The following is an 18,887-nucleotide window of genomic DNA, read 5'->3' on the forward strand; positions in this document are numbered from 1 at the left end:
TTCCTAAACATGTCAAATAATAAATCCTTTAAATAGTTGTGAAGTGGTTTCTGAAATGAACAAGTGACCCACAGATGAGACAAGTCTTCTGTTGATTGATTACAGCACTTACATATCTCATTATCTACAGTACCTATTTTATTTAATTTTTCAAGGGTAAATATAGAGCGATGTATCATGCGATAGTACAAACATCGGCAATCAGGCGTTAACGTTTCTTGATTGACAAGCGAGTATAAGCGTGTAAATTCTAGTTCAGGATAAAACTCCGCCCACTTCTTCTCGGCCGTAGGCTGTTCCCACGATAAAGATAAAATGACTGAATAGAAATTCTTAGTTGTACATGTATTGAAGAAAATTTCTTTGTCATTTTCGTCGATAATTTTGAGTATCGGAGTTTTGTCACCTTGGGGATTATTTACAGTTTTTACGTGTTTGTGCCATTCTAAAGGAATCGAAACGAGAATCTTTTGTAAGGATAACGCTATGTGTTCGGCATTCTCATCTGGATTATGCGATTGGATTATTTCGATTATTGCATTCGGATTTAGAAAACCTGGTACCACTTCATAGGATATGTGCTTTACTAGAAACAAGCCTGCATCTATGAAATTTTGAAAGAGGAGCATTTTATTGTTATACTTAATCTCTGGATTACAAAAAATTGGGATATTATAAATCTGGTGTGGTTCCATTTTGAAGCTGATTTTATGTTTGATTCTGTAGAATGATTCCATCATTTCTTGATAAAATACCGGAAGTTGCTTAAGCTGGCTGTTATTTAAAACCAAATGGACAATATTTTCGGCAACATCAAGATTATTGATATTTGTAATGAAATAGCTAAATGCACTCTTCCAAAGAGCAGTGCAATTAGGGTCTAAATATTTTTTAAGAAATTTTAATCTAAATGCTTGCATTTTTAAGTAAATATCTGGTATGTTTAAGCCACCATTAGCCTTTGCACCTATAATTGACTGGTATTTAATTAAAGGTGGTTTCCCTTTCCATAAAAAATTTAAAACTGCTGACCGGAGTTCAACTTTAATAATTTCAGGCAGGGGACAAACTGTTAGCGTATAATATAAACGCGACATGATCAAAGTAGAGACGACAGTTGCGCGACCGTGGAGGGTTAGCTGACGCTTGTTCCAAAGGGAGAGAATGGACTTAATTGTTTGAATTTTGTCTCTCCAATTAAGATATTCACAAGAAACTTTATCTTTACCAACGTAAATACCTAAAACTTTTGTAACATTTTCACTTCGTTTAAGTTTTAGATTATACAATTCTTGATCCGATAATTTACCGGCTCCGAGACACATAATTTCTGATTTATCTTTATTAATTTTAGCACCTGAAGCCTGACAGTATAAGTCAAGGACCTCAAACACTTCACCTATAGACTCTTTGTCGGAAGTAAATATATTAGTATCATCGGCATGTTGAAAAACTTTACCCTCTTTCTCTGAATTGTGAATTTTAACACCTACAATATTTTTGTTTTTAAATATAGCCTGTCTGAGAGGTTCAGCGGCCAAGACGTACAGGAGAGCAGAAACGGGACAACCCTGCTTAATTGAGTTTCTAATTTTTACGTATTTAGTTTGGAATCCGTTGCATTTAATACTGCCGCTTACGTCATTATAAAAAATTTTTATCCAACGAATAAAATTTGGCCCGAATCCGAATTTTTCCAAAGCAAGATAGAGATATTCGTGATCGACTCGATCGAATGCTTTTTCTTGATCAACCTTAATCAAATACGCTTCTAAGTTGTCCTTCTCAATGACTTCTATAATGTCTCGTATGCTGGATGTTGTATCCGCGATATCGCGACCGGTTACACAACATGTCTGTGTTTCGGAGATGATACTAGGCAGAACGATTTTTAGGCGATTCGACATAACTCTTGCCAGAATTTTGTAATCGACGCAAAGTAATGAAATTGGACGAAAGTTTTTAAGATTATTTTTATCTCCTTTATTTTTGTAAACAAGATTTATCACACCATGGCGCATAGATCTAGAAAGGATTTGTTCATTTTCTATAACTTTGAAAATCTTCATAAAAATTTCACCAAATAAATCGAAAAATTTGCAAAAGAACTCAACTGTTAAACCGCAGGGACCAGGTGACTTATTTTTAGCCATCCCGAATAAGGCCGAACGAATCTCGTCTAGAGTTACCTCAGATTCCAATATTTGCATGTTTTCTTCTGTAATTTTTTCGGAAATATAGTCAAGTATCTCCGCTGCCTTATCCTTATTAATTTCAGTACAAGAGTACAAGTTTTTATAAAATCTGTGGATTTCGTTCAAAATGTCGTCGGTATTTGTGAGTAAGTTACCGTCGGGAGTTTTGAGTTCTTTTATACAGTTATTGTTTTGCCTAAACTTTTCTAATTCAAGAAAATACTTAGAGTTTCGATCGCTTTCGATCGCCCAATGGGCTTTGGACCTGAGAATGGCACCTCTACATATATCATGTTCATACTCTTTAAGTTTCATTTTGGTTTCTTCAAACTTAGTAACATTAAAATTTATATTACTTGCCGCTTGGAGGGACATTTTTTCATATTCACGCTGTAGTTTAAAATATTCTGACTTTTCTGCCTTTCTTTTATTCGTAGCAAAAAGCTTTGAAATTTGCTTAATTTTGAATTTTAAATTATCATACCACACCAGCGGTTCACTATTATATAAGTGACATTTCTTTTCATTTTCGATTAAAGTACGAATTTTTTCAGTGAACATAACGTCTTCTAATAACATGTTGTTGAAAATCCAAAGGCCGGGGCCACGCTCTACATCTACAAAGTCGACACGCATCACGACGGCGGAGTGGTCGCTAAACGTATTGTGTTTGTAATAAACATTTTTGACAAATTGTGACAAAACCCTAGAAATAAAAATGAAATCTATACGGCTTTGGCATAATTTATCACTAATAACTCTGCGCCACGAGTAACAACGGACTGAATGGTTTCTAGCTCTCCAAATATCATAAATATCACGGGTCTCGCATAATTGTACTAAACATTTAAAAGCATTATCTTCTATGTGAACTGACCTTTCTGGGGGGTCGAGTTTAGATAATGAGTTGTTAAAATCTCCGAGTAAAATGGTATTTTCTGACATGGGGATATTTTTTGATATTTTCTCAAAAAAGGCAACCTTTTCTTTCGCGACATTTGGAGCATAACAAGTTATTATATCCAATTCTCTATCGTCAACTTTTAACTTAATATGTAGATACCTGCCGTCAAAACTTTTTACATAAGAAACATTATCTTTTAATCTATTTGAAATTAAAATTCCAACACCTTGCCTATGGGTTTCAGTACATTCGGCATATATTTTGCCATTCCATAATTTACTTAAATTATTTTGAACGGACTCGTCCCAAAACGTTTCTTGAATAGCAATAATATCAAACTTATTCTCTTCACAATATGTACTAAAAAGTTCAAATTTATGCAAATCTCTAAGACCATTGACATTAATTGACACAATATTAACCATCGTAATAAGGAGAAGGGCTACTAAAGGGTTTAGGACGATGAAGGTGGAGTCTTAACAGGAAAGTTTGTGTCTAGGATTTTGTTTCAACTTCTTAATGTCCTCAGCAGTAAGTGAAGGACCTGTTACCATCTTTCTTCTTCGAATATGACCTGACCCCATTTTACAAATTTTCTTAGGGTTTTCACAATCTTCATCAGACTTATCTTTCTCAAGTTCTAGGACAGACTCGGAGTCATTTTGGTCTTTATCATCAGACTTACATGCAAAATCTGTAGTAAAAAGAGGAATACCAGAATCCGAGGCTGTCCCTTGATGCCCGAGAAACCCAGACCCCCCCAAATTTATTACAAGTATCAATATTACCAACACTGTCAGTGTCCATATTTGAAACTGGTTCTTTCATAATGTTCTTTAGATTCACACAATTGTCTGTTTCAATATCTGAAATGTCCTCAATGTCAAGTGTATCATCGTCATCCTGCACATCACCGCTACCAGTGTCGACTGTATCATCATTAGCTGTCATCAATGTTGCCTCCTCTGTATTATCATCCGAGGTCGTATCTCCGCCTTTCGTCTGCCATAGCTCTGCCTCATCAATCTCGGCTTCTGGCCGTGAATGTTCCCCCCAAGGGGTACAGTTACACTTGTGGGGGTATTTGTTGCAGGTTTTACACGGTGGCGTGTTACACATCTTTGCTAGGTGACCAGTTCTATAACACTTAAAGCATCGGTTTTCTGGACAGTTGGCGTAGACGTGACCACTTTCATAACACTTCGTGCATACCTTTTTCTGGTTGTCATGTACAACTCGGATATATTCGAAAGAGTTTATGCCAGTTGAGAACTTCATTGAATATGGTAAGCTCTGTATTTCACCAGGGAATTTGACTACTGCGAAACGTGTACCATCCGCCACCGAGGTGCCAGGGTACATCCTGCGTTTCAGAGAAGTAACAAGTTCTAAGCCTGCATCTGTTAGCTTTTTAGTAATTTCTTCATCAGTTACATAATATGAAACATTCAAAAAACTTACCAGCTTCTCTTTTGAGAAAATGGCATTTGGTTTAAACGTATTGTTCTTGATTTTAAATCCAGTGTCACAGATAAGTTCCAAAGCATCGTAATCCAACAAAGTAATTTCATATCCGTTTCCACTTTTCGGTACACACGCAGCAACTGTTCCTTCTCCGACTGCTTCTTCAACACTTTTAATAACAGCACCGGCTAATACAGATTTGTTGTCTCCAACATCAACAAACACAGTAAGTTCTTTCAGGGTTTTTCGACCTCCCCTCCCACCCGACATGGTGGAGGGAGGAAACACAGTTCAGGTTGATAAAAAGCACAAATACTTATTTAATATCACAGTTAAGGTTAATAATCCAATAAAAGAATATCCACATGTGCGGATGACTCGTAAAAACGAGAAAAACTTTTCGATTTTTCACCCAGCTCAGAAAACGTGGCCGTCGTCTAAAACCGGAAACCGGAAGTCTCCGGAAACCATTTATTCAGCCGTTACAACGGCAGGGCTTTGGGATAAGATTGGAATAGTACAAAAAACAAGAAAAAACAAATCCTCCCCGGCGGGGAATCGAACCCCGGTCTCCCGCGTGACAGGCGGGGATACTGACCACTATACTACCGAGGACTTGAAATGCCTTCTCAATTTTAGTAATATAAACCTGCACAGTATGCATGGCGTTGTAGTCATATAATTGTTCATCTTGTTAAGTATATGGCCATGTCACTATAGGAAAACGCAGCTCTTTTCCAAACCGTATTGACATATTGGACAGAAAAAAATCATCCACAGATCAGCGCAAAACTTATCAGTTTTATTAGGAACTATATTCGACCATGTGTAGAATAATGTGTTGTCATGTAGAATAACATGTCAATCAATGCATCAAATTGACAGATCCCGTGATAGCTCAGTTGGTAGAGCGGAGGACTGTAGTGGAATATTTCAATAAGGCATCCTTAGGTCGGTGGTTCGAATCCGCCTCGCGGGATATTTTTTGTTGATTTTTCCCCATAACCGTCGCAGTTATAAATCTGTACATATCGACTATTTCTTTGAATGGTCATACATAGCAATGCAACATGTAATCCTTTTATATCTTGTGTACAGATGTCTAGAAATCAATATTCCATCAGAAACCGGTCAGGTTCTTCAGTTTATAGTAATTAAAATGCTTACACCGTAAACCTTAAAGAATAATTAATGGGCATGTTGAATAGCCGTAGGACGTACATAAGTGTTAATTTCCACCTTTGTCTGGTAGAGGGGAACTAGCTCACATGGTAGAGCGCTCGCTTAGCATGCGAGAGGTACCGGGATCGATGCCCGGGTTCTCCAGTTTCTTTTTTGTTCAGATAAAACGAAACACATTTCTTTCTACTTTTGTCTCTAAAAATATTCAATGATTTTGTTTTACTATTATTCTACAAAGCTAAGCAAAATCAAAGAAAGCAGGCCTTTTTCAATATTCTTTCATCGGAACTTCATATCCCATACGCTTTTTGTTATATATTGCACTGTCGACAACATGGTCATTATGTAAACTTTAAAACATATCGATAACTTAAAAGAAACCATTTATTCAGCCGTTACAACGGCAGGGCTTTGGGATAAGATTGGAATAGTACAAAAAACAAGAAAAAACAAATCCTCCCCGGCGGGGAATCGAACCCCGGTCTCCCGCGTGACAGGCGGGGATACTGACCACTATACTACCGAGGACTTGAAATGCCTTCTCAATTTTAGTAATATAAACCTGCACAGTATGCATGGCGTTGTAGTCATATAATTGTTCATCTTGTTAAGTATATGGCCATGTCACTATAGGAAAACGCAGCTCTTTTCCAAACCGTATTGACATATTGGACAGAAAAAAATCATCCACAGATCAGCGCAAAACTTATCAGTTTTATTAGGAACTATATTCGACCATGTGTAGAATAATGTGTTGTCATGTAGAATAACATGTCAATCAATGCATCAAATTGACAGATCCCGTGATAGCTCAGTTGGTAGAGCGGAGGACTGTAGTGGAATGTTTCAATAAGGCATCCTTAGGTCGGTGGTTCGAATCCGCCTCGCGGGATAGGAGCTGGTTTTTGGATGTACCATGTTTAACATGTAAACAAAGTGTTGTCCGGAAATTATTCTGATTTTAGTGAGTTCTTCGCCATATTTGTAACTGTAAACATTTCCTGAAGTTTAATGTGTATTATTTGATTGAATGTGACATATATTATCGCATAATATTTGTTGAATAGCCCCTTTTCCTGTGTTTTCGTTACAGGGAAAAGGGGGAGGGAAGGTGTGTTCGATTTGTATTCAGTGGTTTGACTAAAGACTGATGGCAAACTTTAATAATAGTGGGGGAGAAAGTTCCCGAAAAAACATGAATTTTTCAAATGAACAGTTCTCAAAGGAGAAAACCGTTTTAGTTGGGTGCCCCGTAGATGGTTTTGGTGCCGTGGAGGCTGAAATGATTATTGATGAAATTGAGACGAAATGTGGTGTTGGAAGTGTCGTTGCATGCGTACCGAACAATGGAGTTGGTTATGAGGTGGTACTAAGAGAGAGAAAAATGATGGAATCCGTTATTGGTGAACTATCTTTAAATGGTAAAAAGTGCGCTGTTAATGAATTAGAGGCAAGTTTTAAGTACGTTTCAATTCTAAATTTAAGTATGTATGTCTCAGATCGAGAAATTATTGATAGATTTTCCAAGATTGGAGTGGAGATTGTTTCTCCGATAAAGAAGCATAGGATGAAGTCAAAGAATAATGTCTTTGACGGAACTCGTATTTTCAAAGTTAAACTTCCGCCGAACATGGCTTCAATACCGTATTCAATGAAGTTTTCAGTTAATGAAAAGGAGACGGCTTACTACCGGGTTATTCATAACCAACAAGTCAAGGTGTGCTCTGGGTGCTTTAGCTCAGAACATATATACAAAGACTGTCCAGAATTTAAATGTTTTGAATGTGGTCAGCAGGGGCACATTAGTAGAAAATGTTTAAAAAACAAGTGTGCGTTTTGTTTTCGAAAGAAAGACTATTGTAATTGCAAAGCCAGAGAAGAATTGCAAATTGTGAATCATTTTCCACAATTTTCTTCTGAGAATTTGCAGGAAATGTCATGTCGGGAGTTGATAAAAGAAGCAGATGAGGAGGCTATGAAAACCACAGATGTGAAAGTTGGATATATGGATAAAAATTGTAAGGAGAAGGAGGTTTGTACAAGTGTGCAGGAGAATGTTGATTCTCGTGAAGGTACAGATGTAGGAGATAGTATGGAAGATGGAATCGTGAGTGTAAATGGCGATGCTAGTCATTACACTGAGGATGTAGATGAAGTGGGTTTTGGTGAAAGTGCTAAAGGTGGTGCTAGCCTTTGCACTGATGATGAGGGTGACGGTGATTGGAATGGAGATGGTATTTACATTGATGAGGAGGAGTGTTTTGAGATGGATGATGGTGTTGGTGATGACAGTGCGGAATGTGTCAGAGATGATAAAGTCAAGAAAGGTACAGATAAAGAATTAAACAATATTTGTTTGAATAATTGTAATATTGAACCAGTTTTGCTTACTAAATCAAATGTTGAATTGTCTGGTGAAAATAGAATTGATAAAATGTCTGATGGTTTTAGTGTTGAAAGTGCTGTCTCCCCCCTTGAACAAAATGACAGTAGCCAGGGGGAAGTCAGAAGTTCATGTGATTCTCTGGATGAGATTACTATGGACACTTTTCCCGTGGTCAATGAAGACCAAGAGGAAAGTGGAGATACTTTCACTGTTGTAGGGAAGAAGAGAAATTACTTGGGTATTAAAAGGAGAAGTATGCTTAATATCAAGCCTAATATTAAAGCAGCAAGGTTGTCAAATTTACAAAAACATTTGAATAGTTAATAATGGAGTGTTTAATGTTGTATATTATTAGAATTATTTTTGTGATGGCTACTTATAACTTCATAAGTTTTAATTGTAATGGTCTATGTAACCAAAGTAAAAAGGATTGTATTTTTTCATTATGTAATGAAAGAAAGTATGATATTGTATGCTTACAGGAAACATTTTGGAATAATATTATTTTTGAAGATATAAAGAATGATAAGACATTATGGAATGGTGATATTTTTGCAAGTAATAGCAACTGTAATAGACAGGGTGTTGCAATTCTTGTCAGTAAAAACCTTAAAAATGTATTTAAAGTTTGTGAATGTGTACCTGGTAGATTTATTCATATTCAAGGTAAAATCAATGATAAAATTGTAGATATTTTTAATTTGTATGGTCCTAATAGTGTAAGTGAAAAATGTGAATTTTTTGAAGATTGTAAAAGTAAAATTAAAGGAGACGGATATGTTATAGTAGCAGGCGATTTTAATACTGCACTGTCTCCTTTAGATAAAAGTGGGAAAACTGCTTTTTATGCAGATAGGTCTGTGAAATATCTTAATACTATGATGCACGATAATTGTTTGTTTGATGTCTGGAGAGACAGAAATGCAGGTGTCAAAATGTTTTCACGAAAACAAGTTGTACAAGGTTTTTTGACACAAAGTAGAATTGACTATTTTTTAGTTTCTAGTAATGTTAAGCCCTGTATTAAAAATATTTTTTATAGAGATACTTGTTTTAGTGATCACTGTATTGTTAGCATGAAATTAGATTTTACAGAGGTTGAAAGAGGACCAGGTATCTGGATTTTTAACTATTCCTTATTAGATAATGAAGAATATGTAACAAGAATCAGAAAGTTATTAGAAGATGAAATATGTTCAGATTTTTATTATTCAAACCCTCTCATTTGGTGGGATAATTTGAAATTTAGTATTAAGAGAATAAGTCAAATCTATGGCAAAGAAAATCAGAAAGAGAGAAGCAAAGAATATTTTAAATTGCAAAATAAGTTACAAGAATTGTCAGTGAAGTCTGCATGTGGTATAGAAATTGATTATGTAAAATATTTAGAATTAAAAGATGAACTTGAAGCTATAGAAAAACATAGATGTAATGGTGCTATATTAAGGTCTAAATGTCAACATGCCTTAGAAAGTGACAAGAATACTGCTTATTTCTTAAGTCTGGAAAAATATAAACAAAATAAGAATTTGATAAGTACTTTGAGAAATTGTGATGGTAATGCTGTTAGTAGTACTGTGGAATTATTAGATGTTGTGCATAATTTTTATAAAAAATTGTTTTCATGTGTAAATACTGACAATGATGCAATCAATGACATGTTAGATTGTGTTGATGTTAAAGTTGATGATATTGATATTACTAAATGTGATGATGATATATGTATTGATGAGATTGAACAATCATTGAAAGGAATGAAAAAAGGCAAAACGCCTGGCTCTGATGGATTGACTGTTGAATTCTATCTTTATTTTTTAAATGAATTGAAACCTGTATTGAAATATATTTATGATAGTATTGAAGAAAATAAAGTTTTATCTAGGTCTATGAGATATGGCATGATTAATTTGATATATAAGAATAGAGGTGACAGATCTGAACTTAAAAATTTCAGACCTATAACTTTATTAAATGTGGATTATAAAATACTAGCAAGAGTAATGGCTAACAGGTTTAAGTTTGTATTACCAAAAATTATATCACCTACTCAAAGTTGCTGTATTATAGGTAAAGACGTTTCTGACACTACTGCAAGTGTTAGAGATATTATTGATTTGGTTGAAATGGATGATTTAGAATGTTACTTGTTGAAACTTGATCAGGAAAAAGCATTTGACAGGGTTGGACATGAATATTTATTTTCTGTCTTGCAGAAATTTGGATTTGGGGAGAAATTTATTTCTTGGATAAAAATATTTTATACTGACATTTTCAGCACTGTCAAGTGTAATGGGTTCCTGTCCAAATACTTTCAATTAAAGAACTCTGTAAAGCAAGGTTGTCCTATATCAGCTTTATTATATGTATTAGTAGCTGAACCATTGAGTACAATGATTAAAAAGAATGGTACTATTAGAGGTTTGAATATTCCTAATACAAACGTTGAAGAAAAGATTTTTTCACATACTGATGACACTACTTTAATTTTGTCTGACAAAAATTCAGTAGATGAAGCCTTTAGAGTTTTACATTTGTATGAACAAGCATCTGGGGCAAAATTAAATAAGGATAAATCAGAAATTTTGGCAATATTTTTCAATATTCTTTCATCGGAACTTCATATCCCATACGCTTTTTGTTTATATTGCACTGTCGACAACATGGTCATTATGTAAACTTTAAAACATATCGATAACTTAAAAGAAACCATTTATTCAGCCATTACAACGGCAGGGCTTTGGGATAAGATTGGAATAGTACAAAAAACAAGAAAAAACAAATCCTCCCCGGCGGGGAATCGAACCCCGGTCTCCCGCGTGACAGGCGGGGATACTTTTTTTTTTATTTTGATAAAATTTTATTCAAATAAATACATTCATAAAAGAATTATTGGGCTAGTCTCCCATTAATTCATATTATCACAGTGTTGGTTAGAATTGTAACAATTCTAAACAAAAGATCTCAATTAAAACTCAATATGTACTTCATCATTACTTATCCTTAATACAGGATTTTTGTTTAAATAATACTTTTCAAATAAATACATGCACTTCTTCTGTTTATAATACAAGTATGCATAACTCACATGTTTTTTGCAGAACATTTTTAAAATATGGCACTATGTCTATCAAATGATCATCCTTCATAGAGATATTTCTCCTCTTTACTACACAGAATCTTCTAGCACATAAAACTGTATTCACAAAGTATAAGTTTATATTTTTATCCTTCTTGGCTAGACCAAAGTAACATATATAATTGAAATCTAGAGTATTGACAAAGCTAGTAGAACTATTACACAGAATGTTATGTAGGAAATCTTTAAAAAAGTCATTGAACTGAGTCAAACATCTACACACAATGATCAAGTGCTCCAAGTCTTCATGCACATCTTCGCAAACTGGACACATAGAATCAACAGTAATTTGGCATCTCATCAGTCTCTCCTTAGTGAAGAAAACTCTATGGAAAATTTTGAATGATGACTCAATCCAATCACTTTGTAAAAATGAAAAGTTCAAAACTTTTTGTACTTTTTGAACATCAAAATCTGAAAATATTTCACACCAGTATTTTACAGAATTAGGTTCTCTTGTTAATGTCTTTAACAGTATATCATAAAATGATCTTGTTGTATTAGGTAAAGCATACTTTCTACCATTAACGCTGTAAATTATATTTAAAACAGTTGCTTTACAAGTGTTTGCATTTTCTTCAACTAAAACTACATAATCTTGTGGAATACATTGCTTAATACATTTCACTACTTTAATAATTTTATCAACGGAAACATCAGGGAACTTTTGAGATACAATATCTTGAATATAAGTGTCCTTCATAAAACCTCTCTTGCATTCATAAGCTAAGTCCTTAATCTTGATAATACCTGCTTCTATAAATGTTCTCATATATAACATACTATCACCATTCACAATCATTGGATTACAGAAGAGGGGAATATCAAAAACGTTAGTCACATTAATTTCTATTTTCATACAATGACATATCTTCCACCATGCATACAACATACATTTATAAAAATCAGGCAAACATCCTAATTGTCTATGAGTAAAATCGCAATACAATATTTCAACACCAAGATTCATTCCTTGTACTTTAGAAAAGAAATAAAGACATGTAACTTTCCAAACAGCATTATAATCCATATCTAATAGCCTATTTAAAAACTTTAGTCTAAATGCATACATTTTATGAAAAATTTCAGGAAAATTTAAACCACCATCTAACACCTTATTAGTTATTACATCATATGCAACTAGAGATGGTTTATCATTCCACAAAAAATCAATACATATCTTCTTAATTTCTAAATAATGTTTTTCTGGTATATTAACAACCATAAGAGTATACCAAAGTTTACTCATCAATAAAGTATTTATTACAGTTAATCTACCATGTATTGATAAGTGTCTCATTTTCCAAAAATTCAATAGCTTCAAAATAGATTGTACTTTGCAATCCCAATTCAAACTATCACAAAGAGATTTATCCTTACCAATCCATATGCCTAAAAGCTGTAAAACCCCATCACACTCTCTAATACTCCAAGTATCTAATTCATGTTTTGAAATAGTTCCAGTTCCCAATGCCAAAATTTCTGATTTATCCTTATTTAATTTTGCCCCAGATGCTTGTTCATACAAATGTAGAACTCTAAAGGCTTCATCTACTGAATTTTTGTCAGAAAAAATTAAAGTAGTGTCATCAGCATGTGAAAAAATCTTTTCTTCAACGTTTGTATTAGGAATATTCAAACCTCTAATACTACTATTCTTTTTAATCATTGTACTCAATGGTTCAGCTACTAATACATATAATAAAGCTGATATAGGACAACCTTGCTTTACAGAGTTCTTTAATTGAAAATATTTGGACAGGAACCCATTACACTTGACAGTGCTGAAAATGTCAGTATAAAATATTTTTATCCAAGAAATAAATTTCTCCCCAAATCCAAATTTCTGCAAGACAGAAAATAAATATTCATGTCCAACCCTGTCAAATGCTTTTTCCTGATCAAGTTTCAACAAGTAACATTCTAAATCATCCATTTCAACCAAATCAATAATATCTCTAACACTTGCAGTAGTGTCAGAAATGTCTTTACCTATAATACAGCAACTTTGAGTAGGTGATATAATTTTTGGTAATACAAACTTAAACCTGTTAGCCATTACTCTTGCTAGTATTTTATAATCCACATTTAATAAAGTTATAGGTCTGAAATTTTTAAGTTCAGATTTGTCACCTCTATTCTTATATATCAAATTAATCATGCCATATCTCATAGACCTAGATAAAACTTTATTTTCTTCAATACTATCATAAATATATTTCAATACAGGTTTCAATTCATTTAAAAAATAAAGATAGAATTCAACAGTCAATCCATCAGAGCCAGGCGTTTTGCCTTTTTTCATTCCTTTCAATGATTGTTCAATCTCATCAATACATATATCATCATCACATTTAGTAATATCAATATCATCAACTTTAACATCAACACAATCTAACATGTCATTGATTGCATTATTGTCAGTATTTACACATGAAAACAATTTTTCATAAAAATTATGCACAACATCTAATAATTCCACAGTACTACTAACAGCATTACCATCACAATTTCTCAAAGTACTTATCAAATTTTTATTTTGTTTATATTTTTCTAGACTTAAGAAATAAGCAGTATTCTTGTCACTTTCTAAGGCATGTTGACATTTAGACCTTAATATAGCACCATTACATCTATGTTTTTCTATAGCTTCAAGTTCATCTTTTAATTCTAAATATTTTACATAATCAATTTCTATACCACATGCAGACTTCACTGACAATTCTTGTAACTTATTTTGCAATTTAAAATATTCTTTGCTTCTCTCTTTCTGATTTTCTTTGCCATAGATTTGACTTATTCTCTTAATACTAAATTTCAAATTATCCCACTAAATGAGAGGGTTTGAATAATAAAAATCTGAACATATTTCATCTTCTAATAACTTTCTGATTCTTGTTACATATTCTTCATTATCTAATAAGGAATAGTTAAAAATCCAGATACCTGGTCCTCTTTCAACCTCTGTAAAATCTAATGTCATGCTAACAATACAGTGATCACTAAAACAAGTATCTCTATAAAAAATATTTTTAATACAGGGCTTAACATTACTAGAAACTAAAAAATAGTCAATTCTACTCTGTGTCAAAAAACCTTGTACAACTTGTTTTCGTGAAAACATTTTGACACCTGCATTTCTGTCTCTCCAGACATCAAACAAACAATTATCATGCATCATAGTATTAAGATATTTCACAGACCTATCTGCATAAAAAGCAGTTTTCCCACTTTTATCTAAAGGAGACAGTGGAGTATTAAAATCGCCTGCTACTATAACATATCCGTCTCCTTTAATTTTACTTTTACAATCTTCAAAAAATTCACATTTTTCACTTACACTATTAGCAACATACAAATTAAAAATATCTACAATTTTATCATTGATTTTACCTTGAATATGAATAAATCTACCAGGTACACATTCACAAACTTTAAATACATTTTTAAGGTTTTTACTGACAAGAATTGCAACACCCTGTCTATTACAGTTACTATTACTTGCAAAAATATCACCATTCCATAATGTCTTATCATTCTTTATATCTTCAAAAATAATATTATTCCAAAATGTTTCCTGTAAGCATACAATATCATACTTTCGTTCATTACATAATGAAAAAATACAATCCTTTTTACTTTGGTTACATAGACCATTACAATTAAAACTTATGAAGTTATAAGTAGCCATCACAAAAATAATTCTAATAATATACAACATTAAACACTCCATTATTAACTATTCAAATGTTTTTGTAAATTTGACAACCTTGCTGCTTTAATATTAGGCTTGATATTAAGCATACTTCTCCTTTTAATACCCAAGTAATTTCTCTTCTTCCCTACAACAGTGAAAGTATCTCCACTTTCCTCTTGGTCTTCACTGACCACGGGAAAAGTGTCCATAGTAATCTCATCCAGAGAATCACATGAACTCCTGACTTCCCCCTGGCTACTGTCATTTTGTTCAAGGGGGGAGACAGCACTTTCAACACCTAAACCATCAGACATTTTATCAATTATATTTTCACCAGACAATTCAACATTTGATTTAGTAAGCAAAACTGGTTCAATATTACAATTATTCAAACAAATATTGTTTAATTCTTTATCTGTACCTTTCTTGACTTTATCATCTCTGACACATTCCGCACTGTCATCACCAACACCATCATCCATCTCAAAACACTCCTCCTCATCAATGTAAATACCATCTCCATTCCAATCACCGTCACCCTCATCATCAGTGCAAAGGCTAGCACCACCTTTAGCACTTTCACCAAAACCCACTTCATCTACATCCTCAGTGTAATGACTAGCATCGCCATTTACACTTACGATTTCTTCTTCCATACTATCTCCTACATCTGTACCTTCACGAGAATCAACATTCTCCTGCACACTTGTACAAACCTCCGTCTCCTTACAATTTTTATCCATATATCCAACTTTCACATCTGTGGTTTTCATAGCCTCCTCATCTGCTTCTTTTATCAACTCCTGACATGACATTTCCTGCAAATTCTCAGAAGAAAATTGTGGAAATTGATTCACAATTTGCAATTCATCTCTGGCTTTGCAATTACAATAGTCTTTCTTTCGAAAACAAAACGCACACCTGCTGACCACATTCAAAACATTTAAATTCTGGACAGTCTTTGTATATATGTTCTGAGCTAAAGCACCCAGAGCACACCTTGACTTGTTGGTTATGAATAACCCGGTAGTAAGCCGTCTCCTTTTCATTAACTGAAAACTTCATTGAATACGGTATTGAAGCCATGTTCGGCGGAAGTTTAACTTTGAAAATACGAGTTCCGTCAAAGACATTATTCTTTGACTTCATCCTATGCTTCTTTATCGGAGAAACAATCTCCACTCCAATCTTGGAAAATCTATCAATAATTTCTCGATCTGAGACATACATACTTAAATTTAGTATTGAAACGTACTTAAAACTTGCCTCTAATTCATTAACAGCACACTTTTTACCATTTAAAGATAGTTCACCAATAACGGATTCCATCATTTTTCTCTCTCTTAGTACCACCTCATAACCAACTCCATTTTTCGGTACGCATGCAACCACACTTCCAACACCACATTTCTTCTCAATTTCATCAATAATCATTTCAGCCTCCACGGCACCAAAACCATTTACGGGGCACCCAACTAAAACGGTTTTCTCCTTTGAGAACTGTCGCAGTTATAAATCTGTACATATCGACTATTTCTTTGAATGGTCATACATAGCAATGCAACATGTAATCCTTTTATATCTTGTGTACAGATGTCTAGAAATCAATATTCCATCAGAAACCGGTCAGGTTCTTCAGTTTATAGTAATTAAAATGCTTACACCGTAAACCTTAAAGAATAATTAATGGGCATGTTGAATAGCCGTAGGACGTACATAAGTGTTAATTTCCACCTTTGTCTGGTAGAGGGGAACTAGCTCACATGGTAGAGCGCTCGCTTAGCATGCGAGAGGTACCGGGAGTGAGTCGAGTACGCCAATCATGTCGGACGCCTTTTTGTCTTTTCGGAGATAAATTGTGGATATAACTCGTTATTGTGTTTTTGGATTGGAATTTCCAGCCGAAGTTTGTAACAATAGGACTTTATTTCACAGAATGTAAGTCAGATTGACAATTTGATGCGTTATTTGCGTTTTTAGACTAATTTTGGTGTACTCTAAATTCCCGTTGAGGGTCTGTATGGGAGATACAGTCTCTTCGTTAATTCGAAATGGATAATCTCCCAAAAACTTTGCTAGCTTTGTTGAACGTTGCAAATGAACAATATAGTGGTTTTTTGGAGTCGGTTTTTGGATGCATCATCTGTAGGATGTAAACATTGTGTCGTCCGAGAATTTTTCTTTGTTTGGTGAGTTCTTCGCCGTATTTTTGTGTGTAAATATTTCCTGAACATTGTTAGATGATATTTGCTTTAAAGTGATAATAGTTTCCATATAAATATTCGTTTTATATCCCCTTTTCCTGCTTTTTCGTAGCAGGAAAAAGGGGGAGGATAGGTGCGCTCGATTCTTTTCTTGAGATCCATCTAAGAACTAATGGCGAACTTTGAAAGAAGTGGACCAGAAAGGTCCAATAGAAAGTCTTTTAATGTTGAAAATGAATTTTCAAAGGAGAAAACTGTTTTAATTTCATGTGTATTGAAGGTTCTGGGAAAGTAGAACCTGATTCAGTAATTGATGAAATTGAATTGAAATGTGGTAGAGGAAGTGTTATAGCATGTGTGCCAAAGACCGGCAGTGGATATGAAGTTGTATTTAGATTCAAGGTATTAACATTCCTGTTGTGAATATTGAAGAAAAAATATTTTCACATGCTGATGACACTACATTGATATTGTCTGACAAAAATTCAGTAACTGAATCATTTAATGTTTTACAATTGTATGAACAAGCATCTGGGGCAAAATTAAATAAAGATAAATCTGAAATTTTGGCATTTGGTACTGGAAAAATATCAAAAAATGATTTAGATGCTTGGAAAATTAAAGAGTGTGATGGGGTTTTACAGCTTTTAGGCATATGGATTGGCAAAGATAAGAAGTTATGTGATAATCTAAATTGGGATTGCAAAGTGCAGTCTATTTCAAAAATACTGAATCTTTGGAAAATGAGACAATTGTCAATCCATGGTAGAGTAACTGTGATAAATACTCTTTTAATGAGCAAGCTTTGGTATACTCTGATGGTAGTTAATATACCAGAAAAATACTATAAAGATATAAAGAAATTGTGCATCGGGTTTTTGTGGAATGATAAACCACCTTTGGTTGCTTATGATGTTGTTATTAATAGAATACTAGATGGAGGTTTGAACGTTCCAGAAATTTTACATAAGATGTATGCGTTTAGACTTAAATTTTTAAGTCGTTTGTTAGATGTAGAGTATTGTGCTGTTTGGAAGCATCTTTGTACTTATTTCTTTTCCAAAGTACAAGATATGAAACTTGGTATTGAGATTTTGTTCTGTGAATTTAAGCAGAGACAGTTGGAGAGTTTACCTTATTTTTATAAATGTATGCTGTTTGCTTGGGGAAAAATACTTGATTATATTGAAATTGATATCAATTTGAATAATGTATTTGACCTGCCTCTGTTCAATAATCCTTTGATTACTAATAATGGTAATATGCTGTATATCAAGACTTTTATAGATGCAGGCATTATTAAAGTGAAAGATTTAGCATTTGAATGTAAAAAGGGATTCATGAGAGATGAGTTTGTTCAAGATATTGTTTCTGAAAAGTTTCCACAGGTATCTGCTGCTAAGATTATTAAGGTAGTACAATGTATAAAACAATGTATTCCTGATGAATGTAAAATTTTAGTAGAAAATAATGAAAATGTTCGTAGAAATCTCATTTTGAATATAGAATGTAATGTTAATAATAGAAAGTACTCTTTTCCTAGTACAACAAAGTTTTTTTTATTCTATGTTGTTGAAATCATTATCAAAAGAACCAAATGCTGTCAAATATTGGTGTGAGATGTTTTCTGATTTTGATACTCAAAAAGTCCAAACAATTTTGAACTTTTCATTTTTACCAATTGATTGGATTGAGTTATCATTTAAAATATTTCATAGA

At 33.6% G+C, this 18,887-nt stretch overlaps 5 non-coding genes across 5 annotated transcripts; 3 read left to right on the forward strand and 2 right to left on the reverse strand.

Annotated features, from left to right (window-relative positions):
- Nucleotides 1-5,106: 5,106 nt before the first annotated feature.
- On the reverse strand, nucleotides 5,107-5,178 carry Trnad-guc (transfer RNA aspartic acid (anticodon GUC)). Its single transcript has one exon. It is a non-coding gene; the product is annotated as a tRNA-Asp (tRNA).
- Nucleotides 5,179-5,450: 272 nt separating this feature from the next.
- On the forward strand, nucleotides 5,451-5,542 carry Trnay-gua (transfer RNA tyrosine (anticodon GUA)). Its single transcript is given in 2 exon segments — nucleotides 5,451-5,487; nucleotides 5,507-5,542. It is a non-coding gene; the product is annotated as a tRNA-Tyr (tRNA).
- Nucleotides 5,543-5,816: 274 nt separating this feature from the next.
- On the forward strand, nucleotides 5,817-5,889 carry Trnaa-agc (transfer RNA alanine (anticodon AGC)). The gene has a single exon. It is a non-coding gene; the product is annotated as a tRNA-Ala (tRNA).
- Nucleotides 5,890-6,201: 312 nt separating this feature from the next.
- Nucleotides 6,202-6,273, reverse strand: Trnad-guc (transfer RNA aspartic acid (anticodon GUC)). The gene has a single exon. It is a non-coding gene; the product is annotated as a tRNA-Asp (tRNA).
- Nucleotides 6,274-6,545: 272 nt separating this feature from the next.
- Nucleotides 6,546-6,637, forward strand: Trnay-gua (transfer RNA tyrosine (anticodon GUA)). Its single transcript is given in 2 exon segments — nucleotides 6,546-6,582; nucleotides 6,602-6,637. It is a non-coding gene; the product is annotated as a tRNA-Tyr (tRNA).
- Nucleotides 6,638-18,887: the final 12,250 nt, after the last annotated feature.

Source organism: Perna viridis, chromosome 15, assembly GCF_037379345.1.
Source record: "Perna viridis isolate PV_CMFRI_1.1 ecotype Kerala chromosome 15, ASM3737934v1, whole genome shotgun sequence".
Taxonomy (NCBI): Eukaryota; Metazoa; Mollusca; class Bivalvia; order Mytilida; family Mytilidae; genus Perna; species Perna viridis.